The sequence below is a fragment of the Acomys minous genome, assembly GCF_964271855.1.
Source record: "Acomys minous genome assembly, chromosome: 9".
Taxonomy (NCBI): Eukaryota; Metazoa; Chordata; class Mammalia; order Rodentia; family Muridae; genus Acomys; species Acomys minous.
The window spans coordinates 2,768,932-2,791,721 of NC_140490.1; the positions used below are offsets into that span (position 1 = coordinate 2,768,932).

The 22,790-nt window shown below is 48.4% G+C and overlaps 1 long non-coding RNA gene across 1 annotated transcript; it reads left to right on the forward strand.

Annotated features, from left to right (window-relative positions):
* The first annotated feature begins 18,397 nt into the window (after window positions 1-18,397).
* Window positions 18,398-21,650, forward strand: LOC311605079. Its single transcript, XR_014781781.1, has 3 exons — window positions 18,398-18,493; window positions 19,814-19,939; window positions 20,793-21,650. It is a non-coding gene; the product is annotated as an uncharacterized lncRNA (long non-coding RNA).
* Window positions 21,651-22,790: the final 1,140 nt, after the last annotated feature.

The window sequence follows — 22,790 nt, forward strand, 5'->3', positions numbered from 1 at the left end:
CATTGTTCATAATACTTCCCTGGGAGCTAGTCCAAGTTCAATGTTAATTAAGTTTATGATTACAAACAGCACAGTGAACTAAACAAGTTTAGAGTCAGGCCTGGATCAATGTGGCAAATGCATGATAAGAAAACAATTCTGTGAGCACAGAACTCTGATCTCCGGGTTCCTAACAAGTAAAATGAATTTAGCGCGTCAACTCATAGCCACACACCTCTCTTTTTGCCTAATTACAAACTCAGCGCTCAGGACACTTGGAAGAGCCGAAAATGCTCCTGGGGAGTAACAAGCCGCAGAGGGCACAAGCTTTGCCAACCAGCAAGTAGCAGGGAGCCCACTGAAGGGGTGGGGGGGGAGCAGAGTGAAAACAAAGCACAAAATATGAATATGAAATTAAAATAATGACTCCCCCAGCTTCAATAAGTTGTATCCTAACTTTAAAAATTAAAAGTTTAAAAACACAGAAAGCGCTGGGTAGGGTGGTGCGCATCTTGCACATCTTTGACCATAGCACACAGAGGCCAACCTGATCTTCAAGAGTTCCAAGGCTATACAGTGAGACCCCCCCCTACTCAAAAAACCACAAAGCATCGTGCTGGCAGAGATGACGGAAACACTACAGAGTCAAAAGAGATTGGCGCCGCATCTGTAGGGACAGCTACTGTTTCTGAGATCATCACAAGACACTTGCCCCCTAGGGTTTAGGCCACAGCCCCATCGTCTCTCTGCGCAGCCTCATCTCCTTACGCAAGCATCCAAACCAGTTCCAAGATCAAGGACTGAAGTTCCAGTGGCCAAATGCTCTCATGATCTGAGTTAAAGGATATCAGTGTGGCTGCAGAGATGGCTCAGAGGTTAAGAGCACTGGCTGCTCTTCCAGAGGTCCTGAGTTCAATTCCCAGCAACCACATGGTAGCTCACAACCACCTATAATGAGATCTGATGCCCTCTTCTGGCCTGCAGGTGTACATGCAGGCAGAGCACTGTGTACATAATTAATAAATCTGTTTGTTTTTTTTTTTTAATTTTTTAAAACATAAGCATAAGGTCCTGTCAGACAATACAAACCACAAGCTAATGCTAATTACAGTGTGAGCAGCACTATAAAGTATCGAGTAAAGACAAATCAAAATTGGAAGAAGAGATCACTGGAGAGGCAGCAAGGTGATGAGTCTGAGGCCAGCTTGGGCTACACAGCAAAAGCTTGTCTCAAAACAACAAACAGAAAAGAAAATGGGGGCGGGGGAATTTGTAAGAGGGTTGGCTGAGGATGAGTACCCCGACTATAAACAGATAAACACACTCGTGTCTGTGCTCACACAGCACAATCCAAAGGAAATGCACAAACGCCAAGGCAGTGATTTCACAGGGAGCCTGGAAGGAAAACGGCCCAGCTTCCCAGTATTCTGGGAAATGGGCACTTTGTGTTAAGTGCTGCGGACTGAACCAACCCAGAGGGCCTTGTCTGTTAGACGCATGCTGCTCTACCACTGAGCTACACCCCAGTGACCCCGATTTCATAGTAGTCTCTTGCCTGTCATATCAGGACAGTAGTTAGGATCCGACGGTGTCGAGCATTGCTGAAGTAACAGGACATTTACTGGTGCGAATATAAACTGTAGCGTCCCCAGGAGCATTTGTTGTCGTCTGCCAAGATTACCCGTGCACCTTAGGATCTCTCGAGTCCACTGTGTATCTGGGAGAGAAGAAATGCACACTCATGTCCACCAGGAAACACACTCTAGGACGTGCAGAGGCGTGCGCTGGTGCAGGCTGTAGGACACGGGAGCTGTGTGCTGGCGCAGGTCTGTAATCCTATCTACCCGGAGCTGGAGCAGGAGGATCGTGATGCCCGTCTGAGCACAATAGGTCAACAAGTGAGACAGGGCTGAGAAACCTGTGTGTAATTCGAGCACGGGGAGGTAGAGACAGCAGGGTAAGGAGTTCAAGACCAGTCTGGGCTACCTAGGAGTCTCTCCCCACACCCGACCCCACCTATGCAGAGGCTTATATTCAATGTCTATTACTGAAGAAGAAAAAACAACACGGAGCTCGCTGCATAACACATCAAAGACCTGGAAACAAATGTATGTACCAGGAGAATGAAGACTCGCATGTTCCAGCCTTCGGAAAACATGACACGATTAGCTTTAAGACATGGAGGATTTCAAAATTCGAAACGATGTAAAATGGCAAATGTTTGCCATCATAGTGGACAGGCTGTGCTTTTACGTTGTTGTTATTATTATTGATGGGGGAGGAGCAAGCACAGGAAGTCTTCCTCTTCCCCTGTTTGGCGGTTCCGGGACCTAAGTAGGAGTGTTAGGCTCTCGGGGCCACTGCTTCCCCCTTTGCACCGTCTGGGCAGCCTCCAACTGTTTTGGGTTCTGGTGTCCTGTATGAAACAGAGCAGCACTAAGTCACTGACGGCCAGAGGGCGGGTGGCTCTGAGCAGCACCCAGGGGCCTTTTTGCAGTTCCGGTGAATCTGATTGGTGGACTGCGTGGCTGCTATGGCTTAAGAAGGGAGCGAATGAGCCCAGGATCGGGGTTCATTTCCCCAAGATCCGGTTGACTTTGTTCTGCTTAATACTCACAGGCTGAGACCCCATTGTCACAGACCAACAGGGCCAGCGAGCAGCACCACCAACTCCTTTGGGAGATCCCGTGCCAAGCTCACCTCCGCACACAAAGAGAGAGCAGCCTTCCTAAGCAATTAGGAAAGCCAACACGAACCTGCTGACACCACCTAAGCCACAGCCGAAGGAAAAAAAATCACTGGAACTGCCCGACACCCCCTCTTACACACGTTGGGGGACAGCAGCCACGGCGTGAAGCGCAAATGCCTTCTGCTCAGAGCTAGATGCTGTAACTGAATTCCTGCGCTGTGCAAGCCGTGTGGTGGGCAGCGCCCACGCTGGGAGCCTGACCTCTTCCTCACATGGCCCCAAGCTCTCCTCGTGAACATCTTAAAAAGGCAACCGGACAGATGGCTCCTTTCATGTTCTCTGCTTGAGGGAGGCAATGGAGCGGAGACCCTTCAAGTGCTTTGTGTTCGGTTTTTGTTTAGGCAAAGGACAACATGGCTCCAGCAGCATTTCCTGTAACCCTAAGGATTGCTTCAGGTCAAATCATGTCGGTCCCTCAACAAAAATAATTTCTGAGCCTCTGAAGTGTGGTTAGAAGCCCTGTTCCTTGATATTTTTAGCAACAAGGCTAAGAAGCCCTGTCCCAGCAAAGCATGTCCCAAGCAAAGCGCGTCTGTGGCAGGACGTTAGGCCGCCCTGATTTCTGAATAAGGAGGGACAAAATAATTAACTGTTTGGTACCTAGTGAATTGGGTGCCATCTCTAAGGAAGGTCGCTGGGTTGCTAAAGGAGTCACCTCATTTTGTTCCCAGAGACCTCAGCTTACTCATTCCAAGATCTCTGTATTCAGACCCAAATGTGTCACAACCACTGAAGGTGGCCTTTTGGGGTGGGGTGGGGTGGGGGGGATAAATCTTTGTGTGCCCTTTGGGAAAAAAAAAACATGTGAGCCTGTAGGGCTCATAGAGAGAAGAGCAAGCTCACTCCTGTCACAGCCTCACAGCCATTAATGACTAACTACGGCTATGATGGAGGTGATAAATGCTCACGAGGCATAGCCCTGGGAAAACTGTGTGACCAAGGGGACACCGAGGGCCCAAGGGAAGCCAGCAGGGAGGGCGTGGAGACCAGATGGCAGGAAACAAGAAAATCCAAAGCCCATCCCCCCAGGAAAGGGAGAATCTCAAGAAATAGTCATGAAAACCTCAAGGAAGGGGTGAAAAAAGAAAAAGAAAAAATTGTGGGGAGTAATGAGGTGTGTCTGAATTATTGAAGTGAGCCTAAATTTAGCTGATTCTGAGATGCAGATGGGAAAACCAGAATTCCTGGGAGTGGACGCATCAAAAAAAAAAAAAAATCACCCTGGAGAAACAAGGCCAATCAGTCATGCGTCCATGTGAACATCAATTGAAAGGCCAGTGGTTTTAGAGGCGGTGGAGGAACATTGAAGACGGCAGGAGGGTTTTTTGACTGAGATACAGGAGCCCAAAGCAGAGGCTTCTAGAAGCAGGGACCCCGTGGGAAAGGCAGCTTGTGTTTTTAGCTATGGTCTCCTTTGAGGTGGCGGGACATGACACCCACAGCGCATCCTCTGGGACGGTAGAGGGGAAGGGATCTCAGCCTGTAGAGAGACCGCTCGCGTAGCGTGGGAATCTCCCAACAGGAGGAAGAGGGTGTGGGGACCTTAGACCCGGAGCAGATGTGCCTAACTGCTCTTCTAAGGCAATGCATGTTTCCTCAGGGAAACGTCTGAAGTGACAGAGAATGACCACTGCCATAAGTAAGTCTTCAAAGCCAGCTCTTTCTAGCACATTCCATGTAGAATCTTAAAACAACCAAAATTGGGAAGAGCCGGAAAAAAGGCTCTTATCACCAGACAGGATCTGTGCTCGTGACTTCTTAGAAGGCCTTCACCGGCAACCACTACGAAGCGCCCCACAAGGCATCACCAGCAACTCAGAGTTGTACCTCCACCCAGAAGGTAGAACCCCGGGCCCACACACGCCCGTGACAGAGCCAGTGGCGCACAGAAGTGGTGTGGCACGACAGGACCCAGATACAAAGAAAAGGCTTAGCTTGAGGAAAGCGTCGTGGTGACTTGCTTGTAAAGTCAGCTGAGCTGGGGTTGCCGCATGGTGTGTCCGCAGAGCAAAGCCCAGGGTTCAATCCTCAGAATTAGCAGGGGCGGGAGGGCTCAGAGGAACCAGCATTCAGGCCTGAGTCTGAACACAGCTTTGTATTTGGTTTTTTGTTAGCCAACTAGGGATTTTTTTTCCCTCTGTTATTTTTAGATTCAAAAATCTTAGCCTCTCCCTCCCTGCTACTGTTTTGAAACCAGGAAATATTGCCAATTTAAATAATGGCCTGGTCAGAACTCTTTGGAGACAGGTTCTTCCAACAGAAAAAAGAAGTTCAAATTCTAAAACCAAACGAGGAAAATAAAAAACCCAACAAACAAAAATCATCTGGGTTATCCTGTTATGTGGGTTTTTGTTTTTTTTTTGTTGTTGTTGTTGTTGTTTGCTTTTTGAGACAGGGTTTCTCTGTGTAGCCTTGGCTATCTTGGATTCGCTTTGTAGACCAGGCTGGCCTCGAACTCACAACGATCCACCTCCTGTGCCTGAGTGCTGGGATTAAAGGCGTGTGCCACCATGCCGGGCCCTGTTATGTGTTTTAAGCAAGTAGGCATTCTTGATTTGGGGGGTGGGGGAGGCAGTATGCACACCTTTAATCCCAGCACTCAGGAGGCAGAGACAGGTAGACCTCTGAGTTCAAGGCCAGCCCAGTTTATAAAGAGGGAGTTCAGAGTGAGTTTCAGGGCAGCCAGGGCTACACAGAGAGACCCTGTCCCACAAAACCAAACTAAGCATGGTTCCCAGCTGATGGAGGCATTTGTTATTCTCGGATTGGAGTCCCAAACAGGAGCCCACTACAAAACCCTTTTCTAGTTTCCTTCCAGCTAAAGCTCCCACAAGACTGTATCACACTCATCCCCCAAGCACCAGAAGGCCACGCCTGAATTAAGCAAAAGCATTTCCCGAAGGCACTTAGGCATGTGTGTGTTTGTGTGTGTGAACATACATGTATATACAAATATATATATATATACACACATATATATATGGAACCAAACTAATGTGTGTGGCTGCATTTTGAGATGAACACAAATCAGCAAGACAGACAGAGCCTTATTAGAGTCAAGGAAGAAACACAAGAGAGCCTGCCGCCTGCCACTAGGCTTCACAGCCGGGGAAGGGGACAGGGCTAGGGTGAGTCCCAGTGCAGCCACTGCCTCTTGAGTGTCTAGAAAGCTGCCCAATCCTCCTGGGCTGTGCACCTGGGGAAGTACCATATTTTTCGGACTATAAGACACACCTGACCAAAAGACACACCCAGTTTTTAGAACAGTAAAACAAAAAAACAGTAAAAACAGCAATCGGACCATAAAGCGCACCTTAATCCCCCCACACTCTTTTGGGGGGCAGGGAAAATGCATCTTATGGACCAAAAAAAAATATGGTCACCTGACCTCTGTGCACCGGCCTGGCCTTTGGGGGAGATCTCACATCATCGCCCAGGGGACCACACCTCCCCAGCAGGGTGACGTAGCCAGAAACCATATTGAGAACTGAGCTATGATCTGAGCTTTGGCATCTCTGCTGGCCAGAAACTCATGCGTTCTCCCACACCCCGGATCTCAGTGCAGCCTCCACTGTGCCAGCTTGTGGCACAGCTGCCTTACGAACCCAACATGGCCCAGGAGAAAGACTGAGGCCTAAGGCCACGACTCGAACTTCCTTGTAGGGGACACTGGTACTGTGACATGGAGGGAAATGGAAGAGACCCTTTTTGAGAACCAAGAGATCTGGGTACCTGCCCTCTTAGAATAAGAGTGTGGCCAGCTGCCAGGATCCAGAGCAGGGGTCCTCATGGTCCACACGCATCCACCACAGCCCACACCCTGGTTCTGGCACTTATTACTGACAGGAAGCGGAGGAGACACTTCTGTCTGCCTTGAGCAAATCTGTGGCTATCCTTGACACGCTCAGCTAGAGCGCACAGAAGCAACTTTGCCCAGCCTGAAGCCAGCTCCTCCTCACTCCTAGGAAGGCTCACTAGCTAACATGAGGGAAACCCAAGCCCTAGCCCCGCCCCAGCCATGGGAGCACCAAAAAGGAGCTATACCAGGCTTTAGTCCCTGTCCTGATCCTAGGCAGCAGTGAGGGCCCAGTTCCTGTTGCCACACTGCTGGAGGCATGCTTTTTTTTTTTTAATCTATTTTATTATGCCTTTATCTCCCTTCACCCCAATCCCTTTCAACACCTAACACCAGGTAGGAGAGAGGGAAGGTTAGTGGGGGAGGGGAAATAGCTCTCTTTAGACTACTTCCTGCTGGTTAGGGTCATCGTGTTCCGTGGGGCGAGTCCAATCCTCGTAGTTAGGACATCTCCAGCTTCTGATCAGCCAGCAACAACAGCAGCAGGGGACAGCAGCCGCCACCTTCTTCCTCAGACTCGGACCACCTCCGTTCTTCTCTGGCCTCTCGTATTTATTCTCTCTCTGAGTCCCCAGAACGAAACGATCTGCAGCTGACAAAGATCACAGCCGGCCCCTCTCAGAGCTGGCACGAGGCAAATAGTCTGCTGCTGTGGACCATCTGAACCAGCCCCGTATCCCACACCTGGGATTAAAACAAAAACAATGCTTACATAGCATAACTGAGTTTTTAAAGAAACCGAAACTCCCACGACAACACTGCCTTTGTGGTCCCCACTTCCCCATCCAGGTACCTGTCTAACTAAGCACAGCTGTCAGGATGGCATGGGTACCAAGAGGAAGCAACTCCAGCTCCCCGCCCCCACCCCGGCAGCGTTTGGGCCTGCGCTACCAACCCACCGGAGATCAAGTGCTGCTGGCTCCCCGTTAGTGCCGGGACTGCATTACCACCAACACCAGAGAAGCACGAACAGCACCCAGGACATCGCCGTCCCCTCCTGGCCATCTACCCTCTGATGACCCAACCCCCACTCACTGCTGTCTACACCTCACCTACCCGGGCTGCTAAGGAAGTCCCACTGGCAAAACCCACAGGGACAACAGGTCTTTCCAACAACACATCACACCTGTGCTGGGTCCAAAAACCACACATAACAGCTCCCAAAGCAGTCAGAGCCTACAGTGCAAAGCCAACACTGCCTAGTGAGCTGACGCTCCAAGACACATCTTCATCAGAAAACTACCTCCTAAGATGGCTTCCCCCATAGACGCTGTAGAGCGCTTACCCTCCATATGCATAAATACCAAGTACGTCAGAAAAGATCAGCAAGACAGAAAAGGGAGCAGAAACAGCTTGATGGGATAACGGCAATGTGGGTGTGACTAGGAGACCCGGCAAAGCATGGTTTTGAGAAGGAACCAAACAGAAACCACGGAACTGAAGCACTCCGTAAGTTAAAGACAGAGTTGACCCAGTCGAGGCAGCGCACACCTTTAATCCCAGCACTTGGGAGGCAAAGGCAGGAGATTTTTTTTTTTTTTAAAGATTTATTTACTTATTATTATGTATACAGAGCTCTGCCTGAATGTGCACCTGCAGGCCAGAGGAGGGCATCAGATCACATTACAGATGGTTGTTTTTGTTTTTCGAGACAGGGTTTCTCTGAGTAGCCTTGGCTGTCCTGGACTCACTTTGTAGGCCAGGCTGGCCTGGAACTCACAGCAATCCACCTGCCTCTGCCTCCTAAGTGCTGGGATTAAAGGTGTGCGCCGCCATGTCTGGCTTGGTCTTTGTGTTTTGTTTCGTGCTGTTTTATTGTGGTTCGGTAGTGTGTCTTGAGCTCAGTAACTATCATGTCTCCAGCTTTGTTTTTTTCCTTCAAGTCTGACTTGGTTCTTTAGAATCTGTTGTGTTTCCAAATGAATTCTGTAACTTTCTCTGTTATTTTTTTTTTTTTCATGTTTGTTGGTCATGTGTATTTCACCTTCGAGAAAGATCTAGTTAGGTCATTTTCAAACTCTTGTTTTGCTTTTTTCAAGACAGGGTTTCTGTTTGTATGCCTAGGTGTCCAGAAACTTGCTCTGTAGACCAAGCTGACCTTGAACTCAGAGATCAGCCTGCCTCTGCCTCTCAAGGGCTGCAGTCCTGGGAGTGAAGGCATGCACCATCGCAGCCTGGCTCACTTTATTTTAAAAGTATTTCACCCCAGAACATGCCCCTGAGTCCCTTCCTAGTCAGTTTTCCTAATTCCAAAGGCATCCACCGTGAGGCTTCACGTTCCTGCCGTACGAACCCTTGACTCTGGCTTCTTCTACCAAGCATCCCCTGCCTCCAGTCTTTTCTTTTTCCAGCATGTTTCTTTTAGATTTACCCGTTACTGCCAAACGCACCATCATTGTGTACTGTCCTACCGATAGCCACAGTGGATGCTTCTGTTAGAATTAATCGGCAGTTTGGGGACAAGCGGTGCAGCTAAGGGGTCACATCACACAACAGATCTACACAGGAGGTTTACTGGGAGAGCAAAAAGCCATCTTGGAGTGTGGACATGAGAGAGAGAGAGAGAGAGAGATAGACAGAGAGAACAAATAGAAAAGAAGAGACGGACAGACAGAAAGGGACAGAGAGAGTGTGTGTGTGTACGTGTGCGTGCGTGCACTGTGATGTCCAGAAGGGCCTTTTAAAGAGCACGTGAGTTGCATAGGAAACTATGCCACCTGAAGCCACAGTGGGAATGCCCAGCACCTGGCGGCAGCGGCATTTGATGACACAGGCTGCTGGCACTGAGTCAGTGAGAGGCAGGCTGGCAGAGCACCTGATTTACAGCCACGTGCAACCTGGGCATGCGTAATAGTTTATGAATGAAACCTTTTCTTCAAGCTCCTTCCCACTCTCTTGCTTTTCTAACTCTCCTCTCCCCCCCCTTACCCCGCCCCCCTCCCCCCCCCCCACCTTTCTCCCCACTTCTACTATACGTTCCTGTCCATGAGTTGCGTTCCCCCTAGGAATGGCAATTGTAAGTTGGGAGGAAGATACATGTCTGATTTTAAGTAGAAGTCCTAAACATTTTTCCAACGTGGACACGTTACCAGTGCTCTGCCTAGGTAAGGCAGCTGGATTTCTACCCTGCCTTAGTCGTGCATACTGTGGAGGGCAAATTGCCTGCAGGACAGAAGTTTCTTTTCAGATAGCCTAGCCAAAGCCAAGTGGTTGCAAGATGAGGCCAGAGAGACCGCCAAATAACTCCCAACCTCCGTATTAAGTAACTCTACCCACCAGTTGCCAGGATGGGAGGCACCAGACCATCAAGGCACCACCTAAGGAAAGACAGACCTACCCTCCCTCCCTCCCTCCCCCAGCCCACCCTCCTCAGTTCTTCTCCTTTGTATCTGTAACTTCCTTTCCTCAGAGCTAGAGAAGGTGTCTTTGGGCCTCGCCTACTGTCTCTCCACTCCTGGGCCACCTGAAGAAACCCCTGGGCTGCTGGACTTCATTTTGTCTTCCTGGCTTTGTGACCGGCCAGCACTTGGGGGAGGGGTGTGGGTAACAGAGGCTCTGGCTGTCTCCACAGGCAGTGAGTGCTGGGTTACCAACACGGAAGGCTGTCAGCCCTTTTTATTTTAGCCACTTAATGGGTGTGAAGTGACTCTAGTTTGCATCTCCCTGACAGGAGCTTGCTGACTGCCTGTGTGTGTGCCTTTCCTTGTGAAGTGTCTCACAGTTTCTTGTGCATTCTTGAGAAAGTGGTGGTCTCTATTATTGAATTTGTTCTCAAGTGGAAGAGCTTTAGCCATTCAGGAAACAAACCTCTATTGGCCACTCCCTTATCTTCTTCCAGGCTGAGGACTGCTTGCTTTTCTGATAACTAGAAATACTTAATTTTGAAAGAACCTGATCTATAGCTTTTTTTTTCTACTTTTGTGATTCTTATTTTTCTGAGACTACCAAAAAAAAAAAAAATAGCTGCCTCATGAGAAAGCGCTGTGTGTCCTTTCTGCAGCTCCGTGCTTCACAGTACAACCCAACACATGATGCTGTCTCTGCCTTGGAGGCTGAAGCAGAGGGTTTTAAGTCTGAGATGAGCCTGGGCTACACAGCAAGACCCTGTCTCAATTAAAAATAAATCGTAGTCTTATTTCTCTCACCTGAGAGTCTAAGACCCACTGTGAGTTCATCTGTGTACACGGTACGAGGAGCTGGTGGAGCGCATTGTTCTGTTTTGAGGTGGGTTTTGTGGCTGTTGTTACTTTGACGTAAGAGGTCAGCTGTCCAGGCTGGCCTCTACTCTCAAGGTAGCCAAGGAAGAACTGTAGCTTCTAATCCTCCTGCCTCTACCTCTGGATTTCTGTACACCATTCCAGGATGCACCGCCCACCGTGCCCGGTGCACTCTATACTCTGGATGGAACCCACGCTAGGCAAGCACTGTACCAACTGAATGCTAGTGGGTTGGTTTTGGTTTTTTTGTTTTGTTTTGTTTTAATTTGTGGGTATGTAGATATTTGAGACCTATTTGTAGAAAATACTGTTGTTTTCCTATCGACTTACTTTCTCCCTTTAACAAAATTCTGTCGTCCCTATTAAAAAGGATCTACTTTGGAGGATTTGAATTTGTTTTGTTTTGGTGCTAAGCACCTACAGTTTCATTTTTATTTTAATTAATTAATTTTTGCCACCAGGTCTCACTTTGTAGCCCTGGGTATCCTGAAATGCAATGTGTATACCAGGGTGATCTCAAACTCACAGAGATCTGCCAGCCTCTGTCTTCCAAGTTCTGGGGTTAAAGGTGAGCGCAGACGCCATGCCTGACATCTGCCTCACTTTTTCGAGGTGGGGTCTTGCATATCTGAAGCGGAGATACTCACCTTCACGTTTGTTTCATGAGTTTTGTTTCGATAGCGTGGCTTAAATGGCAAATCGTGAGTCATAAAGAAAGGCCTTCCACCACTATTCCATTTGTTTGTTGTGTGTATATGCAGCCATGTGTACACAGGACTGTATGTGACTGCAAGTGTGTTTGTATGTGTGTGACCAAAGGTCAGCTTCAGGTGTGGTGGAGCCATCCTTAGTTTTTGAAGCAGAATCTCTCTGTGTGTGGTCTGGTGGTTGCTTGTTAGCTAGGCTGGCTTTCCAGTGAGCTCGAGGAACACCCCTGCCACCCCCACCCCCCCACCCCCCAGCGCTGGGATTATAACTATGTACTGCAGTTTTATGTAGGTTCTGTGGATGAGACTCAGATGTGTGTTTGGCCATGCACTGTACATGTGGAAGCTCAGGGCTGCTACGAGAAACCCTTCTCCCTAACTCAATGACCCAGAGTCTCTCCACACCCACAGATCACCAGCGTGGCTCACCTTGCCAGCCAGCTTGCTGCATGGACTCCATCCACACTTTCCAGGCCTGGGATGACATGCATGCCTCTATGTGCATGGATTTCTGGGCACCCAAAATTCCAGCCCTCACATTTGTGTGGCAAGTTCTTTAGCTCCCTAGCCATCTCTCCAGACTAGTGTACTTGTCGAGAGGAGGAGCACACAGTCTGCAGGGAGGATCGTTTGAACAAGATTTGACAAAACAAGATTTGACTTCACAAAGCACTGGACAGTATTTAAAGGAGGGAGAGAAAGAGAGAGAGAGAGAGAGACAGACAGACAGACAGACAGAGATGCTGAATGAATGATAACAGAAAAGGGAAACCTCAGATTCCTAGTGATAACAGGGAGGCTTCTCCTGGCTTCTGAAGCAGTCATGTGATTTGTTAGAGAGGAAGAGGTAGCTAGGGCGGTTTCCGGAACCCTGTACCAGTGTCTCAAGACAACCTTGGAAGCAGCGTGGAGGCCAACGAGAGCAGCAGGACTGGGTGTGTAATCTAGAGGGAGTTCCCAGCAGGAGTGTAACAAGGGAGCCCTTTTGGCCTCGGTGGTGTGAGACTGGTGTGTATTAATAGCTGAGTCCCTCATGGCCAAATTCATCATTAATGAGATATTAATGACACACAAATTCTGAATTAACCCAAGTAAAAGGAGCTTCAGAGATTTAAAAAAAAAAAAAGCTAGGTCGTTTGCTTGTGTGCTTGTTTAGTTGGGTTTGTTGTTGTTTTAGGCAGCCTCACGTAGCCAAGGCTGACCTGGAGCTCTTGAACTCCCGATCCATCTGTCTCTTTTTCTCAAGGGCTAGGCCTCCTTGTGTGTACTACCATAATGGGCTTCAAAGCAAATTTTACAACTACTCTTTTTCTTCTGTGCCTAAGAGATGCTTCCAAGACAAAATTCCAGCCTATGGAAATCTAAGGACATCCCACACTTGAGCTCCATAATGGGCAATTGAAGTATTAGCCCTAATATCAGTAACTCATCTACATTTTCAATATTTGCTATTTAACTGGGCATACTGACGCATGCTTTAAATCCCAGCTCTTAGGAAGCAAAGGCAGGTGGATCTCTGTGAGTTCGAGGCTAGCCTGGTCTACATAGTGAGTTCTAAGATAGCCAGGGCTATGTGGAGATACCCAGTCTCAAATAAATAAATAAATAAGTGGATAAATAATAAGTAAAGAAATATCTGCTATTTTCCAGACCCCTGCAGTCACAGAACGTGAGAGGCTTAGGAAGGAAGCTCTGTAAATTGTAAGCCAGCCTGGACGGTAAATATAGCAAAAGCCTATACCAACTCCTCCTTACCTATTTCTTGTTGTTGTTGTTGTTGTTAAGCACAATTAATTAATTTGATTATAAAATCATGAAAACTTGCCCTTCCATAAAACAGAATGTTCCTGTGCACACATATGTTAGAGACAGATGTGAGGATCACAGGAAGAAAAAAAAAATAGGGGTTTTTAACACTCTCCTTTTTTCATGTTTCCCTCCCTTAAAAGTCAGACTGGTCAGATGATGTCTACCAACGGTGTCACTCGGCCTGCAGAAGCCAGGACTGAAGCCTGACCAGCTTAAAAATAAACACAGACGGGCGGGTCCCAAGTGCATCTCGGATTATTATGCTTACGCTCACTCCTAGTGCCTCTCCCTGGAGCAGCTGTGTGCAGTCTATCTTTAGGCTCCCTACTTCCTGTCCTGGGCCGTGGGTCCTCTCTCCTGGGTCTGTCAGAGGTACTTGCTGCCTCGGGATGACCAGAGTGGCACCACACCCTGGTCTGCGCTCTGTGGAGTGTGAACTTGTCCCTAAAGCAGAATTTCTTCCCTTCCGTTCACTTCTCCCCAGTACTTGAAAAAAGATAAAGACAAACGAGGCAAGAGAGTGCAGAGGCCAAGGCAGAGAGCTCAGCTGAATCATCCTGGGCTGCACAGCGAGCGCCTTTCTCAGAAACAGAACGAAGGTGAGGACGTGGAGCTGTCAGTCAGTCCTGTGCTTTCCTGGCACGCTGGGGTCCTGGATTCAAACCTCAGCAGCACATAAAACCAGTCTGTTTATAATCCGAGCACTTGGGAGGTGGAGGCAGAAGGATCCAGAAGTTCAAACCCATTGCTAGCTACATAATAAATTTGAACCCAGCTAGAGAGGCATAAGACTGTCTCAAAAGAAAAAAAAAGGGGGGGGGAGGGGTGAAGGTGGGGGTGAAGTTAAAGGTAAAATTCCCTTAGCAGCTGACTAACTTGGAGGAAAACAATGTTGCAAATGAACTCACACAGGCAAGTGAGTAACTAATGCTTTTTATTCCTCCGGCTTAAACTGGCGCTCTGAAGGAATAAGAGGCCGGGCGTGGTGGCACACACCTTTAATCCCAGCACTCGGGAGGCAGAGGCAGGCGGATTGCAGTGAGTTCGAGGGTAGCCTGGTCTACAAAGTGAGTCCAGGACAGCCAAGGATACACAGAGAAACCCTGTGTCAAAAAACCAAAATAATAAAGAGAGAGAGAGAGAGAGAGAGAGAGAGAGAGAAGCTACAACTGTTAAATACTAAACCAGTGAGGAAAATGCATGAGCTTTCTACTATTATAACTAAACAGCCGAGGCTGGGTAGATTTATTGAAAAAGAGGTTTATTCACCTCACATTTCTGGAGGTTGAGTCTAAGTATGGTGGGGTCCTCCTCATAGTGGGAGTGCAGGTGAGAGGAGATCACGTGGATGCAGGAGATAGCAAAGAGGCGCCAGCCAGCTGATTCTCTGAAGGCACGGATTACACTGGCCGCCCCACCCCCTCAGGCCCTGAAGACTCCGCAGCCTCCCATCAGGCTCCACCTCTCAACCGTCCTACCACTTTGACACCTCAAAACTGAGGACACCCCTCCAGCGCAGGCACATGTGGGGGAGACACACTCAGGTCTGCTAGACCCTCCACAGGGCCAGCTTGAGTGTGGCGAGCGTGGCTCTGGCAGGCCTGGCCCTTCTCCCCCAGTCCCTCTGCCTTGCTAAAACCCACTAGATTACATTCCTAAAGCTGGCCACTTCCTCCTCCTGAGGCTGACTACCAAGGTCCAGCTAGCAAAGTATTGAAGTCCAGCATTCAAAAGCTCCCTTCGGCTAACCTAATTAACACCCCCAACTAACATTTAACACCTCACCCTAACACAGGGGTCCCCCTCCGCTTCACCTTTATTAACCCCCATTTTCCTATGGACCACATCTGTCCCCTCTCTCTCCAGAGGCAGTCCTTGTCTCCTTCCCTTTGGGACAAACACACCTCCTTTGTGCTGAGAACTTGGTCTGAGAACTTGCTCCTGAGCTGACACTTTTCCTTTGTGACAGATAACCCTACTACTCCCGTCGTCCCTTGAGGAAAACTGATGGACGCACGGGTTTTAAAGCTCTACTGAGAGGTGAGTAGCAATCTAAAAGACAAGAAACGTATCCGTTTCCTTTTCTCGACGTAAAATAAACCAATGATCAGTGAAGGTCCACGAACATTCGACACCAAGAAAGACAATTTTTTCCCCCACAAAATGGTGCTAGGAAAATGGACTCTTACCTCACACCATACATAAAATACCAACTCAAAAAAGATTGAACACTCTTAGGAAAGAGACACAGGTCCAAAGCTTAGTGATGGCGGTTTGGCCATGCACGTTTGAGGAGCGATACACACACACACACACACGCACAGTCCTGTTACTTTTGTGCAATAGGAAACATACCAGACATACCCATCCCTAACCCTCCCACACCCTGCAGGACACTGTGCCTTGGTTTGGGGGACCACAGAGCCGGGTGTACTCTAGACCTGCCCTGAGAAACTGGAGGAGGCTGCTGATGTTGTAGATGACACACGAGCCGGTGCTAGGCAACCCTTTTGTGCTTAGCAGAGGAAACTCCCAGGCAGCTGGAGCACATCTGCATGACTCACCGCAGAGGCTGTGCCTTTGGAAAAAAAAAAAGTGAGGGACAGTTTCATTGAATTCCAGGCAAATTAAGGGGAAGGAAAAAGCCAGGACCTTTCCCTGGGCACCCGACTGCCTTTCTACTGCCTCACTCAAAAGGAAACAGTTTGTTCTCTTCAGGTCATGAGAAAGGCGGCGTCCAAGGGAGTATGAGCGGATGGCTCTCACTAACGGAAGTGAGCTGGTTGCCGTGGGCACCGGCTGACCTCTAGTACGGGATAAGCAAGCTGTCAGCAGACCTCCCTTTGGCTCCGGGCCATCTGGGTCTCCAGAACAAGGAGGTGCTGAGGACTCCAGGGGTGACCCTGCCATTTGTCTTCATAAACTTTATTAGTAACTTCCTGGCTTTGATTAGGACCCATAACTAGTTTGTTCGTAAAGTGAACTTTTTAAAGTAAGCTTTTTAAGAGGTCTTTCCCTCATTTTGTTTGTTTTCTCAGACAAGATCTTATGCCGTTAAGGCTTCTACCTCCTCATGCTGGGCCTCCTTCCTTACCACGTGCTGAACTAAACACTCAACACCTGCAGCCTCTAAGAGGCAACTATCTCGTTGGTTTCTAAGTAAGACCCCCGCCCCAATACACAAGTCTCTTCTCCACAAAGGGAGGACCGGCTTCTGGAGATTTTTGATTAGTAATCACTAAACATCTGTGTCCTTCCCTATTAGGTTTTAACTAATTCACTCCTTTTCTTTCCTAAAGAACTAAGCTTTTTTTTTTCTTTTCATTATTCTCAAGAAAATATTTTTAAGTAACTCAGGCTGGGGGTGTAGCTCAGCAGGGGAGCACTTAGCTAGCTTCAACAAAGCCCTGCCTTGACCCCCAACACACATCCCACACACTCAGACACACTCACATACACACACACTCTCACATTCAAATACACACATGTCACTCACAAACACACTACATACACAATCACATATAATCACACATACCACATAACCACTCTCACACACACCACACACACACTCACACACCACACACACCACACACACACACCTTTTCTTACACCACACATATGCTCACAGTCTCACACACACTATATTCACACACATACCACACACACTCACAAATATTCTCATAGACTCACTCACACACACACTCACAAATACTGACACAATACTGACACAACACACACAAATATTCCCTCACATACACTCTCATACATGTAAAGCTTAGCTCAGAAATCTCCTTAATTGTGCTCTTTCTGCCACTATCTGAGACATTTTTCCTCGCTGCGGTGAGCCCTCTTCAGTCTCATCTACAGGAAACCCACGTGTGTGAGTCAGCCAAAATGACCAGGCTACATATACCACTAACTGCATGACTTTTATTTTTGGCCAAAAAACAAAACAAAAACCATCTGACAAATCATTTTAACCAGACTGTCTGACACTCATAATGAAGTAGTTCAGAGTGAACACGTCTTCTCCTTGGGTACGTCTGTGACACCATGTGAGTCTTTGGTCCCAGTTAACTACTCAGCAGAGGACCCATCTCTGTATACCCAAGGGACTCCCCCTTCCAATGCTATTATCAGATGGAGAACAATTTGGCCACATGTTCCCCTTTCTAGAACAAAAAACAAAAAAGAACAAAAGCAAAGCCAAAGCTTAATACGGCTAAATCTACTCTGATTGCATTATTGTTCTTTTTACAAAACACATTAAATAAAGTTTAGGAGAACAAGTTGAAAAGCCTGTGCCCATAACTTCAGTTACTTCTCATTAACTATTTGCTAACTCGTGCTCCTAGATTTTATGTTATGAATTAATTAGTCGAAAACCGGATCTGGTTCTAATTTCCAAGACCATGCCTAATTCAGAAGAAGCTGTTTCTGACAGGGAGGCTGAGGTGCCCACGACTGCGCCCAGGGCAGAGACACAGCTGAGGTCAGGAGGGCGTGAGAACAAGGTTCCACACACAGAGTGTGTCTCACACGAGGGCTACAGGGCCTGGTAAGAAAACTACAGCTTTACTCGTTTATCTACAACTCCACCCTCCTGAAAACAAGCTGTTAGCTAAACATCCACATCATGACGCAGATCACACGTCATAAATGACAGCGAAAGGCAGGGAGGGAACTGCAGGTTAGGCATTGTTTTTAAAATTATCTGTATTAACTGTAGGCCCGGCTAGCAATCAAGACCCAGACACTTGTTATATTTTAAAATAGCCTTAGTTAGCCTGGGGCAGGGCAGATATCAATCTTCTAAACTACCTCCCATAGTGGGGCAGGTATGGGATCCCTGCCTCAATCCCATGCCATCTGCTTCCAATAACTTCTATCAAGCCACCTCCCATCCATAACCCCAAATGCTTGCTAATGTTCTTCATCTGGGCTGGATTCTCTATCCATGCCGGCCATGTGCTTCTCCTCCAGCTAACCCATGGCAGCCTTCCTCTCTTCACTTCAGGTCTCTCTCCTCTCCTAGTGGCGGTCTTTCTTCTTCCCAGAATTCCTCTCTCGCTCTCTCGCTCTCTTGCTCTCTCTCCCTCCCTCTCCCTCCCCCCCCCCCTCAGACCCACCTATCTCCTGCCCTGCCCAGGTGGGATGGCTCTTTATTAAGCAAAAGGTAAGTCACAGAGACAGTAAGCAGTAATTAGCATCAAAATATGCCAGACCATCCCCCAACTGTTAGGAAGGCAGGGCAACTTAATCCTTTATTAAAGAAAACAGAAATATCACACTGAGACAACCTACTGGAACGCGGATTCTGGAATAGACGTGCTTGGTCAATGTTAAGTTCTGTCTGTGAGCTACGAAATGACCTCCATCCTTGAGAAACACAGACCACAGTGTCTGAAGAAAACATGTGTTTGCCTGCGTTGCAGTGCTGGGGATTAACCCCAAAAGCTTGTATATAGGGTAGAGGCCAACACGCTACCATTGAGCTAAGACTCCAACTCCATGGAAGGAGAAATGTGAGGGATGCGTGTCTCCACTGTAGAGCACTTGAGCATTTGCGGAGCTCTGGATTGACCCAAAGCACAGGGGGGGGGGGCGGGAGGGAGAGAGGGAAGGAGGGAGGGAGGGAGGGAAGGAAGGAAGGAGGGAAGGAAGGAAGGAAGGAAGGAAGGGAGGGAGGGATGTCTGCAGGGGTTTTTGATATAGTGCTGTGCTGCAGTTTCAGGTAGGCTTCCTTCTACCTTGGAGATCCTCAGTGGTCCAGTTCCGGCTTTCACGAGGCCCACCTGTGATGAAAGCTTTACTCAATTTCTACTGAATTAAACCCCACATTTGAAAAAGACCTTCAAAGCAGCAGCACGACCAATGACTAGTGTTTAACCAGTCCATCGCCTCAGCAGAGCCGAAAGGACAGGGAAAATTATCTCCCTGCGTCCTGGCAAGGACATTGTGGGATATGGAGTTAACCTTCCATTCTGCTTTAGGGAAAAGTGAATTTGGGATTCAGGAACTAACCACAGAAGCCCAGAAAATGCCAGAATAAGAACCTCCTAGCCAGGGGGTAGAGTTGGGTGTGGCAGGTGAGAAGGGTTGGAAAAGAACAGGGCTCGGGCAACGGAGTGGGCTGGGTTTAGGAAAAGGCGGCCCTAAAAAGGAAGGCCGTGGTTTTTCCAGATGAAATCAATTAATTCTACTGTCACTTTAAAAACAAAAACAAAAACAAAACACCTTTCTGAGAATATTAAAACAAGGGCATAAAGGAATCCTTCCACAGGTGAAGTTGTCTGTAGGCTTAATTCTCTAGGCAAATGAGCATCCTTGGCCAATAAATTCAATTTACCACAGAAACTTCCTCCTATAAAGGGTCACAGACCTGAAAGCCTGGTTTACAGTTCTCTAATTGTCTTGATTATTTAAATGTGTGACAAACTTTTTGCCTTGAAGCTGATTGCCACGTTAATTCAGTTTTGTTAATTTTTTTTTCCAGAGTAAAGTTTTCAGGCCTTTGAAACTTCACTGGTGACCTATTATTTTATGACTTCGCCTCGACCACTGGAGCATAATTTAAGAAGAGATTCTAGGCCCTCGAGGCTAACTAGCAGGAAAGGTGAGTGTGGGCATTAGCCCCTCCTACTTAAATATACGTTTTGAAAATAATGGCCCCCAGATGGGCAGGAAGTCGCCTCTGGAACAGCTGGAGTTCGGAGAGGCCTTTGAAGATAGATGGGCGCCTGAGCCCAGAAGACGGCGATGCCCCTCAGATTGCAACGTTAAATTCAGTCTGAATGAGGGTCCTAAGCCCGTGCGTCTACTTCATCAACACGAACAGCTGCTCTTCCACAGGACAGGCAAGCCTTTGTAGCACCATTGAAGATATCAGATTTTTTTTTTAAACCTGAGGCAATGAAGTGAGGCAAAGGGACTCATGACTTGTGTATGCAATGCATAACTTTTAAAGCCTCCGCTACCCTGTTACCTGTTTGAAAGTATTTGCTCATCCAACAATCATTTATTGTATGCCTCGTCATTGCTAAACTTCCCGTTTATTGCGTGTATGGGGGAAGGGCTGGTACGTAAGTGCAGAGCTTCAGAGGACAAATTTCAAGAGCTGGCTCCCTCCTTGCACCATGTAGGTTCTGGGGATTGAACTCGGATCCTCAGGCTTGCTGCAGGTCCCTCCCCGCTGAGCTACATTGCCAGCCAGTTGCTAAAGGTTAAGTGTGTGCTCGGTGTAAACAGGGTCTTTTGAGACTGGGCTTCGGTGCTAGCTACCTCAGGGGACAGCAAGGATAGCTTTCCGCCTCGTGCCTTTCAGCTGCTGAGGCCACTTCTTAGGATTCTTCATGGCCTGCCTTTTAGAGTCGCTTTCCCCTTAGCTCTGCTAGTGCCATTTTACCTTGGCCCTTCTTCCTCTGGCTTCTCTCTGCCCACCACACCACAAGGTCAGGATTTCTCAGCGCAAGGAGCGCCACTGTCCTGACATCAGCAGAGAACGGCAGATGCCTTTCCAGTCCCAGCTCAGCTCCACCTCCGCAAGCTGGGGATTCTATGTTTTGGCGATGTCTTGACGGCCTAAAGGCGCCTCAGCTGTGCCACCTCAAAGTAGGACTTTTATGACCGCCCTCCCCCTCACACACACACAATAGTTACAATAGTTACAATAGATAGATTGGAGGCCTGCCAATGAGCTCTCCTTCACTGTCATAGCCAACACTGCAAATGCTTAAGTGGCCACAGAATCCTTTACATCCTCCTTGTAAACATGTCCTGAGCTGTCTAACCCTTTCTATCCCATGCCTTGGTTCAAGGCCTCTCGGTGCCACCTGAGTTACTCCTGTCATGACACTGCTACACTGTAACTTCTTCCTGCTGGGCCTTTCCTGAAGTGTAATCGTTTCCACCGGTTCCCAGTCACTATCAGGCTTAAGTTCTAACAGGTGCAGAAAAGACGCTACACGTGGGTGTGGGCAGATGCAGATAGATGCATAATACATTCGCGATTTCCACGGAGCGAGCAGAGTGTTGTTCCGGGTAAGATTGCCAACGCGGAAACTCTGGAGCTTGAGGGCCTGGACTCACAGCTCAGCTTTGTGACTTGCTAGAGTTCCTCAGCTATGAAACAGAATTCCGATGAGTAGTTAGCCCAGATGGTCGGCCTCGCCTTGGGCGAACAATTTCAGGAAGGAGAGACCGCAGGAGAGACATGTAGCCTCCTACGGCGGCCACAGCTCTGTCATTTTCAAGCCCCTTACCTGCCCCTATTGAGTCCCAGATCCCTCAGTTTCCGTGGGAGAGAGGCAGCCTGTTACCTTGTGAATTAATAAACACAGTTCTGTCTGTTGAGGTCAGACTCTGGTCTCTTTCTGCCTTCTGTCTCTTTCTGACACCTCAGAAATCTAACATGTGAGTCCCGGAATCCTTAGAAACACAGCTTAATGTGTTAATGCCACGTATTGATTGCCTAGCACTGCATAATAAATGACCTCAAAACTTGGTAGCTTAAGATAGCCAGCCTTTGCTGTCTTTGTGGTTTAGTTTGAGTACGAACCTGGGAGAAGCTTAGCCAGGTAGTTGCTCAGGGTCCCGAGGTGAGTGGAGGCTGGGGCTGCCATCATTTGAAGACAACACTGAGATTCGCCGTCCTTTTTACAGTGACTCCGCCGTGGTGGAGCATGGGAGGCCATAGCTCCAAAGGGCTCCTAGCAAAAAGTCACCACCTCTTACAGTGGGAATCACTCCCTGAGGCCACATCAGTGTACCCAAGTAAGGCCATTAGTTCCCACCAGGGTGGAAAATACATCAGGGGTGCAAGAAGACCCCAATGTCTTTAGTCCCAGTCTTAGAAGTCACAACCTGTTACTTCTGTATAGAGGGCACAGGGTACTTGTGTCCACAGAGAATCACTAGGGAAAAACAGAAATGTTAAACATGTGGGGCTGTCTCTTTAAAGGTAGAGACGCACAGCTGCTTCCCCCCACCCACAGAAGGCTGGGAGTGGGTGGTATAGCCTGCTGCCCTGTGCTGTGTGTAGGGCCACTGCATACCTGTGCTGCGTGTAGGGCCACTGCACACCTGTGCTGCGTGTAGGACCACTGCATACCTGTGCTGCGTGTAGGGCCACTGCATACCTGTGCTGCGTGTAGGACCACTGCACACCTGTGCTGCGTGTAGGGCCACTGCATACCTGTGCTGCGTGTAGGACCACTGCATACCTGTGCTGCGTGTAGGGCCACTGCACACCTGTGCTGCGTGTAGGGCCACTGCATACCTGTGCTGCGTGTAGGACCACTGCACACCTGTGCTGCGTGTAGGGCCACTGCATACCTGTGCTGCGTGTAGGACCACTGCATACCTGTGCTGCGTGTAGGGCCACTGCATACCTGTGCTGCGTGTAGGACCACTGCATACCTGTGCTGCATGTAGGACCACTGCATACCTGTGCTGCGTGTAGGGCCACTGCATAC